The following is a 22,691-nucleotide window of genomic DNA, read 5'->3' on the forward strand; positions in this document are numbered from 1 at the left end:
TTAATATTAACATTAGAAAGAGTACTCATTGAAATTCAACTCTAACTGCCCAATCCTGCAAACACTTAATGCACATCACAGGGACTATTCATATGTTCAGGGGGTTGTAGGATTAGATCCATAGACATATTGGGATTTGATTTTCATAATCTCCACCAAGTATGTAGAAGAACCGAGTCAAGAGCTGGAGTTCTACTCTTTACTCTGCCCAACTTGATGTGTGACCTTGGGCAAGTCACTTAACCTTTGTGCACCTCTTTCTCCCAGCTGTAAAATGGGGATAATAACGCTTGCCTGACCTAATAAGGTGATTTGATATCTATGAATGAAAAGTGCTGTGTAAATTCTAAGTATTATTAATTGAATAGACATCTGAGTTTAAGCAAGTGTCTATGTTTATTTTAATTATCAATCAAAGAAAAACATAAAAGAGGCTCCTAATATCAATGATGTTCTCTATAAATGATGTCCAGATAAAGATCTCTTATAAGACAATTATACAGTTGTCTGCAGTAATGGTCCAAAACATTAGAGTTTAGTATTATTCCTGTGTTCTGGCCCATAACTATAGGATATTATATTTTCAAAATATATAGATTGTATCTCTGAGTTTAAGAGGCTGTATGTCTAGATATCTAAGGGTGTGACTGCACTAGAAAAATTGGTAGCCATATTAACCATAAATATGGCTCCAACAGTGCTAGGAATGGTGGATGCTATAATGTAGACAGCATAAAGACAACATTGTCAAATTTCCTCTCTATTGCTGCAGGAAGGGAGCAATAGAGAATTAGCAGTTGCTGTATCTAGTTTAGCAGGAATCCACAGAAGCTCTCAAAAATATCTAACAAAACCCTAGAGTTCACTTCCACCAGTGTAAAGCAGGAGTAACTCTGTTGAAATCAGTGAAGATACACCAATTGTAAAGCTTTGTAACAGGAGAATCAAGCCCCTGGAGTTCACTTCTAAAAAGAATGTATTTACAACATGCCTCCCAACAGCACTGCATGGATGGTGGAACAATTTTAAAAGACTATCTGTGAAGGAAATAAACCTATTAATTGAACAGAATTATTGTGCACCAAGGCTACATGTTTAAGAGGTCTCAACTGTATTCAGAATTATTACTGAACCATTTGGCACATCTCTAATATAAACCGTTATCCACTAGCCCCACTGGTGCATGCCTAGGCAAATTAACTCTTTTATATGCAGATCAAAAGAAAATGGTGTGTTATAATTAAATGATTCTTTTGGGGGCAGTAAACCTCTCTTCAAACAGCTTGAATATTAGTGCTGTCGTTCTTCTTTCAGCCCTACTAATCACAGCAAATTTAGCTTGCAGAGCCAGCGTCAGGGTGCAAGGTACTGGTGAATCTGCAGTACTGATGGGCAAATCCCAAAAGTGCTGGAGATTTGGTTCACAAAGATCTTATCTGAAGCTATTCTAGATGTATCTGGATCCCTCACTGTTCATGAAATCAGGTTGGAAATCTTAAGACGACATGATTACTGGTACATCTCTACCCTGATATAACGCTGTCCTCGGGAGCCAAAAAATCTTACCGCGTTATAGATGAAACCGCGTTATATTGAACTTGCTTTGATCCACTGCAGTGCGCAGCCCTCCCCCCCCGGAGCGCTGCTTTACCGCGTTATATCTGAATTCGTGTTACATCGGGTCGCGTTATATCGGGGTAGAGGTGTAATTACAAGTTGGTGTAAGGTCAGAAAGAGTGATAGCAGTCCTTTTTTGGGGGGGGGGCATGTTGCTCTCTCTTTAACAGGAGGTCCTGGCAGTGTATGGAAATTAATTTGTTGTAAAAAGTTAGTGTCTTTGTTCAGATCTCAGAAAGATAAAGTTTAATCAAGTCCTAGGGGCTTAAATGTTGAAGAGTTCCGTCTGCAGGAAGGAAGCAACACCTGGCCCAGATCAGAAGGATCCATGGATTCCTAAAAGCACATCTAGGTCATCTAGGTCAATATTTGCTAAAGGGGTTAACTTTAGTTGCTGACGTCTTAAAAAGGCCTAATTTTCAGAAGGTGCTGACACCCATCCTCTGACAATCAGGACCTAGGAACATGATCATTGCTGATTTTTTGCTGAGAAGCTCACTGCATTATATTTTAATAAGGTAACCTCCAGAGACTTCAGTGGAAGGCTTTCAAAGGTAAAAATATGTAAGGTCTGTAGGTTGTGAGCAGCAATTGATAAATTACTTAGAGACCTTCAAAAAGTTAGCCTTTGATCTGCACAGATATTCGCATACTCTTTAATTAGCAGATTGAAAGACCCATAAGAATAGTATCTTTTTCTCCATCTCTCTAATCAACTGAGTACCTTCTTATATAACAGAGCATGTAGAGTCATTCAAATAAATCCCTGTAAGATACTTTGGAGCATGAGAGATGTCGGGAATAACCTGTGGGAAAACACTTCAGTAAAGATGGACACATCAGTTTTGACACCACAATATGCAAACTGGATTGCTGCTGTAGATTATACACTCCAGGATATAAAAGGAACAGCAATTTGTCTCTAAGGACCATGAGCTGCCTTCGATCTGCACATGTAGCTTGACGTCAGTGGGAGTCCCAATGCAGGCTGAGGGCAGAATATAGCCTAATTCTAACAAACCTCTTAGGAAAATGTTTAAAATGAAGAATCGAGCCATTCCATATTTCTCAGCATTACTTTAAATTGGAAACAAGCACACTTACAACAATAAAAAAAACAACAAGAAAACACTTTTACAGCACAAGTCCACTGCAATGAATATAATATACACATTTTATGTTATTGACATTCCCAATTTACTTTTTGTAAATAGCCAGACAATCACAACGTCAGACCATTTACACCTGTCTAGCCCTCTAGGGTTGTAGAAGGTATTTCACTGTTTAAAATATAGGTACATATTTCTCCCCAGTTTCAAGGATTCTCTGAATGCTCCTATTTAAGGCTAGTGCACCAGAATTCCCAGCTTCACTGAGGAGCAAAACAGAACCATTATAGTTACACTCTTCTGCTCAGAGCCAAATTCAAGGGTGAGTCTAAGAGAGCATGACTAAGTAAAGTCAATAGAGTTATGATGATTTACACAAGCTGTGGATCTGCTCCTAAACTGGTGTAACTTACACCTCCTTTCAAGTCTCCTTAATATGTACCTCTCTCCAACTTCTTCTATACATTTGCACTTCCTGTTTTTAACTGGAATTGGAAGTGCCAAAACCATGAGCGACACATTCTCATAAGATTTCCAGTCCAAGGCCCCAAACCTGCAAACAGATTCAAAAGTAATTCTATGCAATGAGTTTATAAAGTTTGATAAGAGTTTGCAGGATCGGGACTCAACTTTACAGATTTAGGAGGTTAAGATAAATTCAGATAAATTTGAGAAAGGCATGCTCATCATTACTGGCACTCATCTAAACTGAACCTTCACACCTTCTGAGTTTCACACATAAATACCTATTTAATCTGGGAGTTGGTTTTGCCACTTGTTTCTTCACAGTAAAACAAAATCCTGTAGGTGAAAAATTATCCATTTTTGGATTGTTGAAGAGAGAGGTTTTGAGAAGCATCATTATCAGTCAGTAATTGATCCATTTCTGTGTTCTGTATGATTGCCTGGGTCATCAGTTCACTTCCTGTGAAGCACCGCTTATCTAAAGCTGTAATTCATAACCATTGCTTTCATTTCTTTAGCGTCAGCAGATTGTTTAACCTTGAGGTTAGCGTCTGTGGATGTGCTGGTGTTTAATGCATAAAGGCACTATTTTGTCATTCAGAGGTTGTGCCTGAAATGTCCTACCCTACAGATTAGATTAAGTTTCCTATAAGTTGAACTATTATTTTCCATGTCTCTCCCGAGGCATACACAGCTTATTGAATTCTTTAAAGAACTGTATTGTCTGCCTACTAATCTCTTGCTAATGCCAGATACTGATGAATGTACATACTGTAACATAACAAAAGGAAAAAATGTTTCAGCATTACATGAAAATAATTGTTATTCTACTTGGCTTCAGCTCCTTTGAGGACACCAAAACACTCCATGGGAGTGAGTTGATTTTGACAAAAAACTTTCGATGGAAACCAGACATATTTTAAGGAGCTGGGCGCCTGGAAGCCCCAGCTTCCAAACTCCCCTGATCCTCCACAGCTCACTATGCAGGCTGCTGAGACTCAGGGAGCCAGGGTACTCGGGAGATGGGATCAGAAATTTTTGAAGAATGCCTTGTCGGTTCTTTCAAAATGGTATTTTTTTAAAAATGTCTCTCCTGTGGAAAATGTTGCCTATCTATTTTTTTTTTCCGGTAATGCTAAATTTTCTCCAGGAAAGAAATTCTGATTTCTGTACAGCTCTTGTTATAACTTTGTACAGTAATTAACAAGACAGCTTCAGTGACTTTCCAGAACCTTTCCCTATTACCTCCTCCCTGTCGGTGTCTTTCCCTGTGGCAGGGAAAGGCTTTGTCAGCACTGCTAAATATAGCATCGTAGACAAGGGGCAGGAGACTGCTTGGGCATGTAGAAAGTTGTGTAGGGCATGTACCTAGAGTTCTGGCATGTCTTTTTTCTACTCACCTAAGCAGTGCCTCACCGTCTACACTGCTAACCCCTGTTGTCATGGAGCATGCAGTGTATGTACTCCACACTCCACTGTAAGGAATGTGCAGTGTAGACATACCCTCAAAGCAGTCCTGTCGTTAGAGCTGGGGACTGGGACTCAGGACCCCTGAATGCTAATCCTAGCTCAGCCACTGACTCACCGTGTAGCCTTGGATAACCACTTAGGCCTGCATTTTCAAACGTACATGCCTAGAGGCCTTATCTAGGCAGAAAAATAAGTGATCTGAGCACCTCTGAAAAACAAGCCACTTTGCACAAATATGGATTAAGGCCCTGATCTCGCAAACATCTATACATGTGTGCTTAACTTTCCACATGTCATTATTGCCATTTACTTACATATAGGCATAAGTGTTTGCAAAGGCTGGGGCCTGCGTACCTAACTTTTGGTACCCAAGTTTGAAAGTGTTGCCTCAATCTCTCAGCTCCTCAATTTATTCGTCTGTAAAACTCACGGTAAACATTTGTTCCCTACGTTGGAGAATGAGGATCCCTGACTCCATAGGGATCAGTTTTGCTATGACCTTTGAGATGGTGCCAAGACATCTGCAGGGGCTGCTTACACCAAACTTGTCCTGTCCTCTCCTCTCCTGCTCCCCAACTTGCAGATTGATCTTGGTGACTGAGTCAGCCTTTCGGTGAGCTAGAGAAATGATGGAGCCACAAAAGTCAAGAATAAAAATTAAGCTATTGAAAGAGGAAGGGATTTTTAAACAGACAGTTAAAAATTTGTCTTTTCTTTGTTAACATTGGTTTAACTTTAACAATGAATTAACCTTTTGGAGAAAGGACACATTTGTTAAAGTTTCAACTCACCACCTATTCAATTAAGTTACAAGCAATAATGATATACATCCACTAAGGCCTCCAAAAAGTTCTCCAGCAGAGCAAGGATAGACCAGGATTGGCATTCCTGATACCTAAGGAACAGAAATCAATCCAAAAAAGAGCAAAACCCCATTAAAAAAAAAAAAGAAATCACGTAGGTGACCTTTAATTGCAACCTAAATCTAAATGAAGCACTAGAACAAAACAACAGTGTCAAGTATGAGAGACAAGGTAACTATCTGAAGCAAAGGTTTGTAACACAGATACTGGCTAACATCCTTTGCTTGAGAAACTTATTTCATACATTATGCACCATGGGATCAGATCAGCTTTGGCTGCAAATTACATTACCCCCCAGGTTCCCTTGATTAGTTTTCAAGAACAGCTCCAAATTTTCCAAGCATAAGTAAGGAATTAATCTACACTTTGAAAATGATCAGAACTCCCATTTTTAAAAAAGAGATGACTTGATTTTACAGTGTTTTGGAGTAATTTAAGTGTGGGCTCCCACATGTTTTAAGATGATGACCCTTTCTTTTAAATTGCTCATGATGGTTAATCAGCAAATCAAGACAGACTTCAACTTTAATTAAAGCTCAGCAAAAAATGCAAAAGGGTAATAGATGTAGGCCAGGCAATCATCTGAAAATTAAAAAGATGTACATTACAGGAAAATGTTTACTGCACATTTGCATTTTCAGAGGGCAGATACACTGGTTTCTGCTGCATCACTTATCATGAGCTTTAATAATTAGCTCCAACATAATTAACTGTTACATCAAAAAAAGTATACCCTGATTTGCTTGATAAGAGGTTTCAATATTTCTGCATTTTCAGTATGAAATGGATATATATCTATATCTATATCTATATATAGATACACACACACACACACACATACACACCCCAAGAGAGCTTATTAACATGAGGAAATTTTATAACCCTAAATGTTACTTCCTTGTGGCCTGTTCACATAGTCTCATTCAAAATTCATTACATTTTTTTTTTTTGCCTGCATAAAAACCTACAAGGTTAGATCTTTAGTCTACATCGCTCCCGAACTTCTGATGGGTCTGTCTTGTTAAAGTCATGCATTTTGTACTACTAATGATACTGCTCACTTTTATAGTCCTTTTCTCCTGAGGATCTCAAAGCACTGTGACAAAATTAATTAAATAAGCCTCACAGTCCCTGTCAGGTGGCTGAGTATTGTACTATTTTCATAGGTGGTGGGACAAGGGTGACAGAGATTCTGATTTGCCAAGGGTTATGCAGAAAATCAGTGGCAGCCCTGAGTACAGAACCCTGAAATTACTGCCGCTACTACTGAGCGCTAATCACTAGATGACACTTCCTCTCTCATGTACCGCTTGTGATACAGCACCTAATTGAATATAGCCGATATAAATGGAGGTATGGGCTAGCTGTTTATTGTAACAAACCTGTAGCATTTATACCAGTGTGGTGGATGAAAGGTTTTGGGCTAGGTTCTCAGCTGGTATAAATTGGTGTAGCTTCTTCAAAGTCAGCAGAGCTAACTGATTTATACTATCTGACATTCTGGTTCACTGTGTAGAAAGGCAAAAGAATCACACACATACACCTCTACCCCGATATAACGCGACCCGATATAACACAAATTCGGATATAATGCAGTAAAGCAGTGCTCTGGGGGGACGGGGCTGCACACTCCGGCGGATCAAAGCAAGTTCGATATAACGCGGTTTCACCTATAACGTGGTAAGATTTTTTGGCTCCCGAGGACAGCGTTATATTGAGGTAGAGGTGTATAAAAGGATAGTATTATTCTCACCATAAGCACCACCATTACCAAGGGTCCAATGGGACAAATGTGGTTTGTTAGGACAACCAAGGCCCTATTTTATAAATGAGACTTGAAGTGGGAGTGCCAATGACAACTATGTATTGAACTGCAACTTCAAGTATAACTCCTTTTTAATTGCTCATAATTTTTTTATAACCAGAGCTAAAATTCAGCCAGAGCCATCTGGAGCGGAGCTCCAGTAAATATTTTCAAACCCATGGGAGCCCTGGCACAAGCCCTGAGTCCCATACTTCCTCCAGGGCTGAAGCCTCAAGTCCCAGGCAATATTCTGTGAGAATTTAAGCCCTGCTCATACCATTTGCTTTTGCACCAAGATTGGCAGTGCTTTGTCTCTGCTCAAAGGCATTTTTTTCTGTGGAAAGTTTCTGCCAAATCCAGTTGGCATGTGAAGAACCAAAACAAAACTAAATAAATCACTTATTCTGTTATGTTCCAATCAGAAATTTTGCATGCATAATAACAACTGCTGAATGAATTTTGCTTTAGAATCAGTCTTACTGGGATCTAAGAAACAAGCCAAGTTTGAAGAGTATCAGGCTATAGTTTGGAAGTTACTACTTTGCATACGTGAAAATAATAGATGCTTGTATTATTGCTGTTATTCTGTGTTTCTTTGAATTCTACATTAGGACTCTGGTGTTCTGTGTGTACAATGGGTTACCTCTGCTCAGGAGAAACCAAGAACATAACTAACAAGTTAAAAGAGATCAGGGCTGAGGTGTGAAGAAACCTTGCATAAAGTCTACAAACACAAGATCGGGCTCCATCTAATGCTACACTGCCCTCAGTGCAATTAATATTAAAGGTATACTTTATTTTAGAAAAAAATATGACCTTGAGGTTACTTCCTTGACTTATGATCTGCTTTTCCAAGAGCCCCTTCTGACAGGCGTTTGTATATGAACTAGTACTGTTACCCAGGATTTCTCAGATCCCAAAGCAGTGGTAACTTAACTGTTTCACTCCAGGTGATGCCAGGAGTAAATCAGAGGGAATACAGTGCTTCCGTCTGATAAATAATTGATACAAGCAAGCATGCTTTTATCTAAAACTACTATTTATTAGATTTCAATCACACAAACACATATGCAATAGGCTTAGGATATCCCAGATATAGTTACCTATAGTCAGAGATGGTTTCAAGTGATCAGCTTCCAGGGGCCCTCTTTCTGTACAGCTGATGGGAAGTTTAGGTGTCAGCTTCTTGCCCAAAGAAAAGCTCTCTTGTGCTGCTCTGAGGTATTTACTTTTACCTAATCTTTTATAGCTAACTCTAATAAAACACACAACCTATAGTGACTCGTAGTGTGTCAGCATAATAAACTCTAATAGGTTACCAATTCTCCTAATTTCAACAAACTACTCCTTATCTCTAAACATTTCTAATATTTCTAGTCAATAACAATATGTCAGGGTCACCTAAAACCAAGGTCACTATTCGCTCACTCTCTTCCATAACTTTCTGTTCCATCCTCCCATTCTGATTAACAAACTGCAAGTACGCAGCTGTCTGACCTTGACTCACAAAGACCTAAGATTTTCCTAGCCACGTGATGTTTGGTTTTCAGTTGGCAGGTGCTGAACATACAAAACGGCTGACAGCAGTACCGTCAAGTTTTGGGGTACACACAGGAATGTCAAGTTCTGGAGTAAAAATATACCCCACTTAAAATTCAAACATGTCTCCAACACCCCTAGAACACCAATCATAGGATCATAAAAATTTAGGCTGGAAGGGACCTTAATAGCTCATCTAGTCTAATCCCCTGCACTGAGGCTGGACTAAGTAGTATCTAGGCCATCCCTGACAGGTGTTTGTTGAACCTGTTCTTAAAAACTCCAATGATGGAGATTCCACAACCCCCCTATATAAATTGTTCCAGTGCTTAGCAACCCTTACAATTAACAAGTTTTTCCTAATGTCTAACCTAAATCTCCCTTGCTGCAATTTAAGCCCATTACTTTATGTCTTGTCCTCAGTGGATAAGGAGAACAATTTTCACCCTCTTCCTTGTAACAACCTTCTACATACTTGAAACCTGTTATCACGTCCCCCCCACCAGTCTTCTCCAGACTAAACAAAATCAATTTTTTAATCTTATCACATAGGTCATGATTTCTAGGTCTCCTCTCATCTTTCTCCAATTTGTCCACATCTTTCCCAAATTGTGGTGCCGAGAACTGGACAGTTGAAGCCTTATCAGTGCTGAGCAGGGCAGAAGAATTACTTCTCATGTCTTGCTTACAAACTCTCCTGCTAATACATCCCAGGATGATGATCACTTTTTTTGCAATCGTGTTACACTGTTGACTCATATTTAGTTTGTGATCTACAATAACCCCCAGATCCTTTTCTGCAGTACTCCTTCCTATGCAGTCGTTTCCCATTTTGTATGTGTGCAACTGATTATTCCTTCCTAGGTGCAGTACTTTACATTTTTCCTTATTGAATTACATACTATTTACTTCAGACCATTTCTCCAGTTTATCAAGATTGTTTTGAAATTCTAATCCTGTCCTCTAAAGCACTTGCAACCCCTCCCAGCTTGGTATCATTCACAAACTTTATGCAAATAATTTATGAAAATATTGAATAGAACCGGCCCCAGGATAGATCCCTGCAGACCCCTACTTGACATGCCTTTCCAGCTTGACTGTGAACCATTGATAACCACTCTCTGAGTTGTGAACCCAATTTATAGTAGGTTCCTCTAGGCTATATTATCCTAGTTTGTTTATGAGATGGTCATGTGAGACAGTATCAAAAGCCTTACTATAGTTGAGATATATCACATCTACTGCTTTCTCCCATTCACAAGGCTTGTTACCCTGTCAAGGCAGGATAATAGATTGGTGTGACATGATTTGTTCTTGACCAATCCATGTTGACTCTTTCTTATCACCTTATTATCTTCTAGTTGCTTAGAAATTGATTGTTTATTTGTTCCGTTATTTTTCTGGCTACCGAAGTTAAGCTGACTGGTCTATAATTCCCTGGGTTATCATTATTTCCCTTTTTTATAGATAGGCACTATATTTGCCCTTTTCCAGTTCTCTGGGATCACTCCAGTTCACCATGAGTTCTCAAAGATAATAGCTAATGGCTCAGAGATCTCTTCAGCCGGTTCCTTATGTGTTCTAGAATGTATTTGGTCAGGCCCCAGGGCCGGCCTTATGGGTGGGTGACATGGCTGACCACCCAGGATGCCGTGGCGGTGGTGCCATGGTCAAGAGGCAAGGAGTGGGGTGGGCCTGGGTTGCAAGGCCATGGAAGGAGCTCACGGCTATAGGGGGCAGGGAAGGCAGTGGGCACAGGGGTGAGAGAGAGGTGGGGAGCCCAGGGATGCAGCAGGGGCCATTGGGATGGGTGGGGAGTCGGGAGAGGCAGTGGGGGGCCAGAGGTGATGGAAGAATAGATGGGAAGGCAAGGATGCCAAAATACAAGTTTGCCCAGGGTGTCATTTCCCCTAAGGCCAGCCCTGTCAGGCCCTGCCAAGGCGAAGACATTGTGACAAAGTTCCTCCTCTATCTTGGTGGGTCCTGCGCTTATTGGCGGATTTTCTTGCCTCAGAGATTCACCATGTGGGTTGGGGAACAGCCCAGAGACCTTCCCCTCTGGAAGAACCCACAGTCCAGGTCAATTGGGAGGTTTGGGGGGAACCCGGGCCTGCCCTCTACTCCGGGTTCCAGCCCAGGGCCCTGTGGACTGCAGCTGTCTATAGTGCCTCCTGTAACAGCTGCATGACAGCTACAACTCCCTGGGCTACTTCCCCATGGCCTCCTCCAAACACCTTCCTTATTCTCACCACAGACCTTCCTCCTGGTGTCTGATAATGCTTGTGCTCCTCAGTCCTCCAGCAGCACACACTCTTCACTCTCAGCTCCTTGCACCTCTTGCTCCCAGCTCCTCACACTCACACCACAAACTGAAGTGAGCTCCTTTTAAAACCCAGGTGCCCTGATTAGCCTGCCTTAATTGATTCTAGCAGCTTCTTCTTAATTGGCTCCAGGTGTCCTAATTAGCCTGCCTGCCTTAACTGGTTCTAGCAGGTTCCTGATTACTCTAGTGCAGCCCCTGCTCTGGTCACTGAGGGAACAGAAAACTACTCATTCAGTGACCAGTATATTTGCCCTCTACCAGACTCCTGTACCCCACTGGTCTGGGTCTGTCACAACATCTAAATTGTCTAAGGATATGTCTACACTGCGCACCTTACAACGGCACGGCTGTGCTGCCGCTACCCCCATGCCATTGTAAGGCATGCAGTGTAGTCACGCTTTGTTGCCAGAAGAGAGCTCTCCCAATGACAAAATAAAACCACCACCATGGAAGGGTGGTAGCTTCGTCGGCAGGAGATGCTCTACTGCCGATGAAGTGCTGTCCACATCAACGTTTTTCATCGTTAAAACTTTTGTCATTCAGGGGGGTGTTTTTTCATACCCCTGAGCGACAAAAGTTTCAACAACGAAAGTGCAGTGTAAACAAAGCCTAATTCTTAACTTGTTCTATCCCTATTTTAGCCTTAGATCCTACCTCATTTACACTGATGTTGAAAGCTGCTTGTGTTTTGTCAATGGCCTTGACAAAGTTCTTCATCAGACCCAGCTTGATGTGTAAGGGTGGTAACAACATCTTCCTTGATTCAACAAGTGGTGGATGCTGAACACTTTTCCTCCCAGGCTCCAATGACTGTCAGAGTGGCCAATCTTTCTTGATGTAGTGGGAATCTCTTGCACGACTATCCCATTGGCAGAGAAAACAGCAGTACTTTGTGTATCCAGTCTGCAGACCAAGCAAGAGAGCAACAACCTTCAAATCGCCACAAAGCTGCCACTGATGTTGGTCATAGTTTATGCACCTCAAAAGTTGTTTCATGTTGTCATAGGTTTCCTTCATATGGACTGCATGACCAACTGGAACTGATGGCAAAACATTGCCATTATGCAGTAAAATAGCTTTAAGACTCGTCTTCGATGAATCAGTGAACAGTCTCCACTCATCTGGATCGTGAACGATGTTGAGGGCTGCCATCACACCATCGATATTGTTGCAGGCTACAAGATCACCTTCCATGAAGAAGAATGGGACAAGACCCTTTTGACGGTCACGGAACATGGAAACCCTAACATCACCTGCCAGGAGATTCCACTGCTGTAGTCTGGAGCCCAACAGCTCTGCCTTACTTTTGAGTAGTTCCAAATTCCTGACAAGGTCATTCAGTTCACCTTGTGTTATGAGGTGTGGTTCAGAGGAGGAGAATGGGAGAAAATGTGGGTCCTGTGACATTGATGGTTCAGGACCAGAAGTTTCATCCTCTTCCTCTTCCTCGTTTGACTCAAGTGAGAATGATTCTGGTGCATCAGGAACCGGCAGTCCTTCTCCGTGGGGTACTGGGCGTATAGCTGATGGAATGTTTGAATAATGCACAGTCCACTTTTTCTTCTTCGACACACCTTTCCCAACTGGAGGCACCATGCAGAAGTAACAATTGCTGGTATGATCTGTTGGCTCTCTCCAAATCATTGGCACTGCAAAAGGCATAGATTTCCTTTTCCTGTTCAACCACTGGCGAAGATTTGTTGCACAAGTGTTGCAGCATGTGTGGGGCCCACCTCTTGTCCTGATCTCCAATTTTGCAGCCAAAATAAAGGTGATAGGCTTTCTTAACCATAGTGGTTATACTGCGCTTTTGTGATGCAAAAGTCACTTCACCACAAACATAGCAGAAGTTATCTGCACTGTTCACACAAGTCCGAGGCATCTCTGCTCACTTTGGCTAAACAGAAATGTGTCCCTTTGCAAAATCAAACACTGACAAATAAGAGAGCACGACACTGTATGATTTCTAGAGCTGATATAGGGCAATTTGTTCAGCAGAGTGATGTAAGCTTCGTTATGATTGCATCATCCATGACTTCTAGGAATAACATGATGCAATTAAATTAATGGAGATATCCTATCTCCTAGAACTGGAAGGGACCTTGAAAGGTCATCGAGTCCAGCCCCCTGCCTTCACTAGCAGGACCAAGTACTGATTTTTGCCCCAGATCCCTAAGTGGCCCCCTCAAGGATTGAACTCACAACCCTGGGTTTAGCAGGCCAATGCTCAAACCACTGAGCTATCCCTCCCCCCATTCATATCATCTGTGACGCAATACCAGTTTCAGATTGCATCATTCATTGTTTTGCCTAAAAAGCAAGTACTGTCCAAACCCAGTCATAGATTTATTCATAGATCCAGTCAAAGATGTAGTTTAGTCATTTCTGGTTTAAATTGAGATCCCTTCCCTTTATAACTCACTTATCCTTCGCCATTCCCAAGTCAAGGGTCATATATACTGACCCAATAGCATATCTTGAAAACTAGAGCCAATCAACAATTTTAAGCATCATTTTCGTTCTCAGTGACCCAGAATTAGTAAAGTTTGACTACATTTATTTCAGAAGCATTTTGGCTGTAGAGCAGTGTTATCAGTCTCTGGGGAACAATCTTGCAGCAGTTCAGTCTGTCCTAAAGTGTGATCTAAAATGTGATCTTAATTTGATTTATATTCATAGTCCACTTGTTTAGGACAAGTAGAAGATTAATACACTTTACCCTCCTTGTTATCTAGCCTAAATACAAAGCATCTGGAAATATATATGAAATTGGCTAACACATTGGAAAAATCAAAATCACTGTAAGCAACAGGTGCCTGTATGGAAGAGTTGGAATTAGAGGCTGTAGTAGAGAACAACAAGTATCAGATGCTTTCCCCCTGCTGTAACCTTGATGTGGTGTTCTTGGCCACACTTGGCCTGAACTAAAAACTTCTTTTCACAAAGTTTCTTTTCTCCTTCCTCTGCTGCAAGGACTCCCTATTAGAATTGGTTGGAAAATGGGGATAGGTGGGGGGTTCCATGGAAAATTTTGATTTTGTCAGTGGAAATTCAAATCCTAGTGTTTTTTTTTTTTTTTAACCCAAATCCAAAATATTTTGATTTAGAAATGCTGACACATTGCCTTATGGGAGTTGTAGTTTGGGTGCTTCTTGCTCCCATTACCCTGTGATGATGAGCTCTCTGATCAGATTACATATCTTATAATGCACCACGGTGTCCACATTTCAGAGGGGAGGCAGTGTGTTGTGGGTCTCCCTTGCCAAAGTGCTTCATGGGGGATATAGTTCAGCCTGGGAGCCTGGTCCATAAAGGAGAGTGGAGATATGAGGCAATTAACCAAGGGCCATGGTGGATTCTCCATCAGTGACAACTTTTAAATCAAGGTTTGATATTTTTTTTCTAAAAGACATTCCCTAGGAATTGTTTTGGGGAAGTTCTATGACGTGAATTGTACAGGAGGTCAGACTAGATGATCACATAGATTCCAAGGCCAGAAGGGAACCAATGAACTACAGCTCCCATGAGGCATCATGCCAGCATATCCAAATCAAGATTTTTTGGTGTTTGGACTAAATCTTCCGGCTTTGGATAGCTCAGTGGTTTGAGCATTAAGCTGCTAAACCCAGGGTTGTGAGCTCAATCCTTGAGGGGGCCACTTAGGGATCTGGGGCAAAATCAGTACTTGGTCCTGCTAGTGAAGGCAGGGGGCTGGACTTGATGACCTTTCAGGGTTCCTTCCAGTTCTATGAGATAGGTATATCTCCATATTAAAAAACTAAAATGGAAAGTAGACACTTTTTTGTGTTTGTTTGTTTATTTATTGCAAAATAGGTTAGTAGAAAACACAATTTTCCATCACAAAAGTTTCAACAGAAAATTTTCATCTAGCCCTACTCCCTGTATAATTGCCCAACAGGGCATGTTTATGCTGCAGCTTGAAGTGTCATTTAGACATACACATGATAATTTTGATTGAGTTATAAAAAAAGCAGTGTAGCTGTGGCGGTGCGGGCAGTAGTATGAGCTAGCCACCCAATACAATCCGGCTTGTGACCCTAGATAAGTATTCCTAGAAAATTACACCTCCAGCTGTGGTGTAGACATACCCACAGATGTTTCGCTAGCCCTCTGTAACCCAGAAGTTGATTGAGTACTGTGGGAAGGCCGTGTTCTCTGTATAGGGGTGAATTTCACACCAAATTAATATTTTTTTTTGTATTTTACCTACTGCGTCAACTACCAAATAATTAAAATCTTCTGTCTCATGAACCTGGGAAAGCAACAAAACCAAATAATAGGGAAGATATTATCCAGTGAGTGAGTCCATGTACACATCATACAGCTCTGACACACCAGTGCAATGTTAACTTCGATTTAATTAACACATACAAATGCTTGCATCTGTCTCAGGAAACCTTGGAGAATATCACTGGTGTTCTAAAAATAGACACAGGTTCAGAACACTATTATTCTGAAGAATTTAATTAATCTAACCTGTGAAGTACCAAAAAATGTCATTCTAAAATAAGTATAAGAATGAAAGGTTCTCTTTCCAAATGTAATTATAGATATTTATGGGTGTAGCAAAGGGTTGTGAAGATAACACCTGTAATATCACTATATGAGTATATGGTAGTTATCAAACTTAAAATGAATGAACTTGATAAATACTTACTGAAACGGAAATGCACCTTACAAATTTTGCTAGGAGAGCTGAAAGTTCTTATTACACATCCTTAATAAACACGTAAATAAAGGTACCCTCACAGTTTAGCTTAGAGCCTGTTTCTGCAAATACTGGGGCAAAGCCTCATACTTACCAAAGCACTGCTCAGCACAGCTGAGATGGGTGGTTCAAAGGTAGCTTTAAGCCATTTTTACACTCCACCGCATCCCAGATCCCAGGAGCAATTTGGGCCAATTCTTGCCCCTGCTGTAAAGCAGAAGAGCCTCAGGGCTACTACACATTGTACCAGGTGCCCTCAAGGACCATTCCACCAACCAGAGATTGCCAGGGAATAAGGATGACTCAGACACATCCCGCCGGTGGGGGGAGGAGCTGGAAGTGGAACAGGAACCACATCAGCCGCCTTAGAACAGCAGAAGGGATCCCCTAGGCAGAGAGAAACCTGCTCTAGCCACTTGAAACCTATTAAAAGTTGTTTTGCTCTCCCAACGTGATGCAAAACAGCCTTAATGGGGCCGATCAGCCAACTGAATGTCTTCCGTGTGTTCCCTCCCAGCAGTAAGCATTACACCCTTTGTAGGATCCATTCCTGAGAGAAGTTACTCGTAGTTTTTTCCCCCCAAAAAACCTTTTGTAAGGCAATTCAATGCTCATGAAAGAAACAGTAGTGGAAGGTCAAATGGGATGTATAAGCAGGGGACTATTGAGTGGGAGTAGGAAGTGGGTTTTCCTGGTACAAACTGGAAAAGGTTCAGGAAGAGCTACAGAATGGTTCAAGGTCTGGAAAAGCTGCCTTACAGTGACAGACTAATGAAGCTCAATCTATTTAGTTTGAGGTGACTTGGTAACAGTCCAGAAGTATCTGCCTGGGGGAGAAGCTTTCTGATAGGTGAAGACTCTTTAATGTAGCAAACAAGGCATAATAAGATCCAGTGGATGAAAGCTGAAGTTTGACAAATTCAGACTAAAAATGAGGCACACATTTTTAGTGAGGGTAGTTAACCATTGGAACATCTTACTTAGACATGTGGGTGAGTCTCTGTCATGTGAAGTCTTTATTTAAAGATTGGATGCTTTTCTAAAAGTGAGGCTTTAGCTCAGCCAGAAGTTGTGGGCATGATGCAAGAACCACTTGGTGAAATTTCTGTGGTCTGTGTTATATGGGAAGTCAGACTAGGGGGTTGTAATGACCCCTTCTGGTTTTTAAATCCATTAAATCCTTTATGAACACAACAGGTATAGCATGTGTAGCACCAGTGCAATCTACCCTAAGCTGCCCTAAGCTCTCCTGAGAATGCCAGTATGGATTCTACTGAGTACCTGTTTCAATGATAGTATTTGTGATGCAGGCAGTTATCCACTAAGCCCACCAAGTCCTTTAACAAAGGTCACCACCACTCAGACATAATGGTGATCAGGTGGTGCTACCATCTTGTTTTACTGATGTAACCTGTGACCGATAATAGAGACATGAAACACTGTAGGGGAGGGTGGGAGAGGGAAGAAATAGAAAAGGAGCAGAAACAGATGCACCAGGCCAAATTTTGCTCTCACTGTAAATCCAGACTCCATTGACTTGGGGAAAAGTTATTTGGATTTACGCCAGTGTTACAGAAGCAGAATTTACAGAGAACAGGGCCTGTACCTGTCTGTGAATTAAAAGCACTCATGTTTTCCTAGATGACCATGATCATTATGGGACTTAGCAGCCAACACTATTTCCATAACCTGCAAGTGGAGGATAAAATAAAAAAGAATCCTTTTTAAAGGTTTTGAAATTCCCCAGGGCCTTCTGGCTTGTTGGTGATTTGATTTATTAAAAATTTTATGCACCATTTAAGTGGAATGTTCACATTTCTTACTTGTAAAACTGCACAGTACAGCTCTGGCGCAAGTTTGAGGTCAAGCAGCTGTGTGAGAGATTTGGACTCATGAACCAGTCTTCCAAGTTGCCAGTCTTTAGCTGTGTAGCACTGTCTTTTGCCCAGTGGGTTTGACATCAATGATGTGTGAGAAAACAATGTCACTCCAGTTTTCAAATGTCTCCAAGTCTGCAGCAGTAGCCAACTGAGGGGCTGATAACTACAAGTTAGTATGTGAGATCATTAACGTCATGATTTCATTCTGAAAGTAACTTGTTTGTATTGGTGTGCGTGCAGTGGCACTGGAACATTTTTGGCAGCTGAGGCTGAACAGGGGTAAGGGAGCTGAGGCTGTGGCCACAGCTAGGGGCGGGTGTGGGGCCGGGAGCGGAGCCCTGGGCAGGGGCCAGCAGCTGGACCCCACATTAGGGGCCCGGAGCAGAGCCCCATCTGTGGGGCCTGGCACGGGGCCCCGGGAGCGGGGGGCCACGAGCGGAGGCCTGGGAGCAGGGGGTGGGGCTGGGTGCATTGCCCCGAGCACGGGGCCAGCAGTCGGGGCCCCAGGAGCAAAGCCATGGGCGTGGGCCCCAGGCACAGGGCCAGCGGCTGGGGAGTGGGGCTGGCGGCTGGGACCTGAGCCAGGGAGTGGAGCCCCAGGCGTGGAGCCAGTGGCCCTGCATAAAACCTGCTGCAGCACCCCCTGCACCCCTACTTCCCACGCCTATGTGTGCGTGTGACACAAATAATGGATATTAGCACAACTAAAGTGTCGAGTTTCACCGTGATGCAGGCATGCAAATCCCAGGCGTGCATCTCTTACCCCCCGGGAAACCAGAGGCAGCACTGAATGCACTGAGTGGACCAGAATGTCAGCAAATGTATGGTGGGGAGAGAATGGCAACTTGCACTAAGTACCATAAGAGCACTTCAAAGTGCTGCTTTTCCCAAAAGCATCCAAGAGGCTTAGAGGAAAGGTGTGTGTGTGGGGGGGGGGTTGCGTGAGAATGGGCACTGAGGGGTCGTCTGTTTACAGCACAAACTTAGCAATCATAAAAAATTGATCGTTTCATCAGTCTGACTTCATCATATGCAAACTTCAAAAATTGAAGTACTTAATCATTTTCTCTGTTGTCACTGCTCAGGCTACCAGACAAAGTAGAGCATGCCAGGTGGATTTTCCCCTACATTTACTTTTCAAATGCATTCTCGTGTGCAAATAATAGAGGAGGGATTGGCACCACTGTCTTAGAATGGTGCTAGAACAAGCGGGGGGAGTAACAAAGCATTACATGAAGGTGAAATACAAGACTGAGACACTGGTGGTTCTTTTTACAAGAGTTAACTATAATGATCTTGACTGATTGTAATCAGGGCCGGCTCTAGGCACCAGCAAAACAAGCTGGTGCTTGGGGCAGCACATTTTTAGGGGCGGCATGGCCGGCGCCAGAATGCCGCCCCTAAAAATGTGCCCCGGCCGCCCTAGCTCACCTCCGCTGCTGCTGCTGCTGCTGCTCGCGCGCCACGGCGCACGAAACAGCTGATTCGCGCGCCGCTACTCGCCCTCCCTCCCAGGCTCTCAAGCCTGGGAGGGAGGGAGAGCAGCGGCGCGCGAATCAGCTGTTTTGCGCGCCGTGGCTGCTCGGGGTCTCCCCCTCCCTCCCAGGCTCTCAAACCTGTTTTTTTTTTTTTTTTTAACCCAAATCCAAAATATTTTGATTTAGAAATGCTGACACATTGCCTTATGGGAGTTGTAGTTTGGGTGCTTCTTGCTCCCATTACCCTGTGATGATGAGCTCTCTGATCAGATTACATATCTTATAATGCACCACGGTGTCCACATTTCAGAGGGGAGGCAGTGTGTTGTGGGTCTCCCTTGCCAAAGTGCTTCATGGGGGATATAGTTCAGCCTGGGAGCCTGGTCCATAAAGGAGAGTGGAGATATGAGGCAATTAACCAAGGGCCATGGTGGATTCTCCATCAGTGACAACTTTTAAATCAAGGTTTGATATTTTTTTTCTAAAAGACATTCCCTAGGAATTGTTTTGGGGAAGTTCTATGACGTGAATTGTACAGGAGGTCAGACTAGATGATCACATAGATTCCAAGGCCAGAAGGGAACCAATGAACTACAGCTCCCATGAGGCATCATGCCAGCATATCCAAATCAAGATTTTTTGGTGTTTGGACTAAATCTTCCGGCTTTGGATAGCTCAGTGGTTTGAGCATTAAGCTGCTAAACCCAGGGTTGTGAGCTCAATCCTTGAGGGGGCCACTTAGGGATCTGGGGCAAAATCAGTACTTGGTCCTGCTAGTGAAGGCAGGGGGCTGGACTTGATGACCTTTCAGGGTTCCTTCCAGTTCTATGAGATAGGTATATCTCCATATTAAAAAACTAAAATGGAAAGTAGACACTTTTTTGTGTTTGTTTGTTTATTTATTGCAAAATAGGTTAGTAGAAAACACAATTTTCCATCACAAAAGTTTCAACAGAAAATTTTCATCTAGCCCTACTCCCTGTATAATTGCCCAACAGGGCATGTTTATGCTGCAGCTTGAAGTGTCATTTAGACATACACATGATAATTTTGATTGAGTTATAAAAAAAGCAGTGTAGCTGTGGCGGTGCGGGCAGTAGTATGAGCTAGCCACCCAATACAATCCGGCTTGTGACCCTAGATAAGTATTCCTAGAAAATTACACCTCCAGCTGTGGTGTAGACATACCCACAGATGTTTCGCTAGCCCTCTGTAACCCAGAAGTTGATTGAGTACTGTGGGAAGGCCGTGTTCTCTGTATAGGGGTGAATTTCACACCAAATTAATATTTTTTTTTGTATTTTACCTACTGCGTCAACTACCAAATAATTAAAATCTTCTGTCTCATGAACCTGGGAAAGCAACAAAACCAAATAATAGGGAAGATATTATCCAGTGAGTGAGTCCATGTACACATCATACAGCTCTGACACACCAGTGCAATGTTAACTTCGATTTAATTAACACATACAAATGCTTGCATCTGTCTCAGGAAACCTTGGAGAATATCACTGGTGTTCTAAAAATAGACACAGGTTCAGAACACTATTATTCTGAAGAATTTAATTAATCTAACCTGTGAAGTACCAAAAAATGTCATTCTAAAATAAGTATAAGAATGAAAGGTTCTCTTTCCAAATGTAATTATAGATATTTATGGGTGTAGCAAAGGGTTGTGAAGATAACACCTGTAATATCACTATATGAGTATATGGTAGTTATCAAACTTAAAATGAATGAACTTGATAAATACTTACTGAAACGGAAATGCACCTTACAAATTTTGCTAGGAGAGCTGAAAGTTCTTATTACACATCCTTAATAAACACGTAAATAAAGGTACCCTCACAGTTTAGCTTAGAGCCTGTTTCTGCAAATACTGGGGCAAAGCCTCATACTTACCAAAGCACTGCTCAGCACAGCTGAGATGGGTGGTTCAAAGGTAGCTTTAAGCCATTTTTACACTCCACCGCATCCCAGATCCCAGGAGCAATTTGGGCCAATTCTTGCCCCTGCTGTAAAGCAGAAGAGCCTCAGGGCTACTACACATTGTACCAGGTGCCCTCAAGGACCATTCCACCAACCAGAGATTGCCAGGGAATAAGGATGACTCAGACACATCCCGCCGGTGGGGGGAGGAGCTGGAAGTGGAACAGGAACCACATCAGCCGCCTTAGAACAGCAGAAGGGATCCCCTAGGCAGAGAGAAACCTGCTCTAGCCACTTGAAACCTATTAAAAGTTGTTTTGCTCTCCCAACGTGATGCAAAACAGCCTTAATGGGGCCGATCAGCCAACTGAATGTCTTCCGTGTGTTCCCTCCCAGCAGTAAGCATTACACCCTTTGTAGGATCCATTCCTGAGAGAAGTTACTCGTAGTTTTTTCCCCCCAAAAAACCTTTTGTAAGGCAATTCAATGCTCATGAAAGAAACAGTAGTGGAAGGTCAAATGGGATGTATAAGCAGGGGACTATTGAGTGGGAGTAGGAAGTGGGTTTTCCTGGTACAAACTGGAAAAGGTTCAGGAAGAGCTACAGAATGGTTCAAGGTCTGGAAAAGCTGCCTTACAGTGACAGACTAATGAAGCTCAATCTATTTAGTTTGAGGTGACTTGGTAACAGTCCAGAAGTATCTGCCTGGGGGAGAAGCTTTCTGATAGGTGAAGACTCTTTAATGTAGCAAACAAGGCATAATAAGATCCAGTGGATGAAAGCTGAAGTTTGACAAATTCAGACTAAAAATGAGGCACACATTTTTAGTGAGGGTAGTTAACCATTGGAACATCTTACTTAGACATGTGGGTGAGTCTCTGTCATGTGAAGTCTTTATTTAAAGATTGGATGCTTTTCTAAAAGTGAGGCTTTAGCTCAGCCAGAAGTTGTGGGCATGATGCAAGAACCACTTGGTGAAATTTCTGTGGTCTGTGTTATATGGGAAGTCAGACTAGGGGGTTGTAATGACCCCTTCTGGTTTTTAAATCCATTAAATCCTTTATGAACACAACAGGTATAGCATGTGTAGCACCAGTGCAATCTACCCTAAGCTGCCCTAAGCTCTCCTGAGAATGCCAGTATGGATTCTACTGAGTACCTGTTTCAATGATAGTATTTGTGATGCAGGCAGTTATCCACTAAGCCCACCAAGTCCTTTAACAAAGGTCACCACCACTCAGACATAATGGTGATCAGGTGGTGCTACCATCTTGTTTTACTGATGTAACCTGTGACCGATAATAGAGACATGAAACACTGTAGGGGAGGGTGGGAGAGGGAAGAAATAGAAAAGGAGCAGAAACAGATGCACCAGGCCAAATTTTGCTCTCACTGTAAATCCAGACTCCATTGACTTGGGGAAAAGTTATTTGGATTTACGCCAGTGTTACAGAAGCAGAATTTACAGAGAACAGGGCCTGTAC

Source organism: Emys orbicularis, chromosome 9 (assembly GCF_028017835.1).
Source record: "Emys orbicularis isolate rEmyOrb1 chromosome 9, rEmyOrb1.hap1, whole genome shotgun sequence".
NCBI classification, from domain to species: domain Eukaryota; kingdom Metazoa; phylum Chordata; order Testudines; family Emydidae; genus Emys; species Emys orbicularis.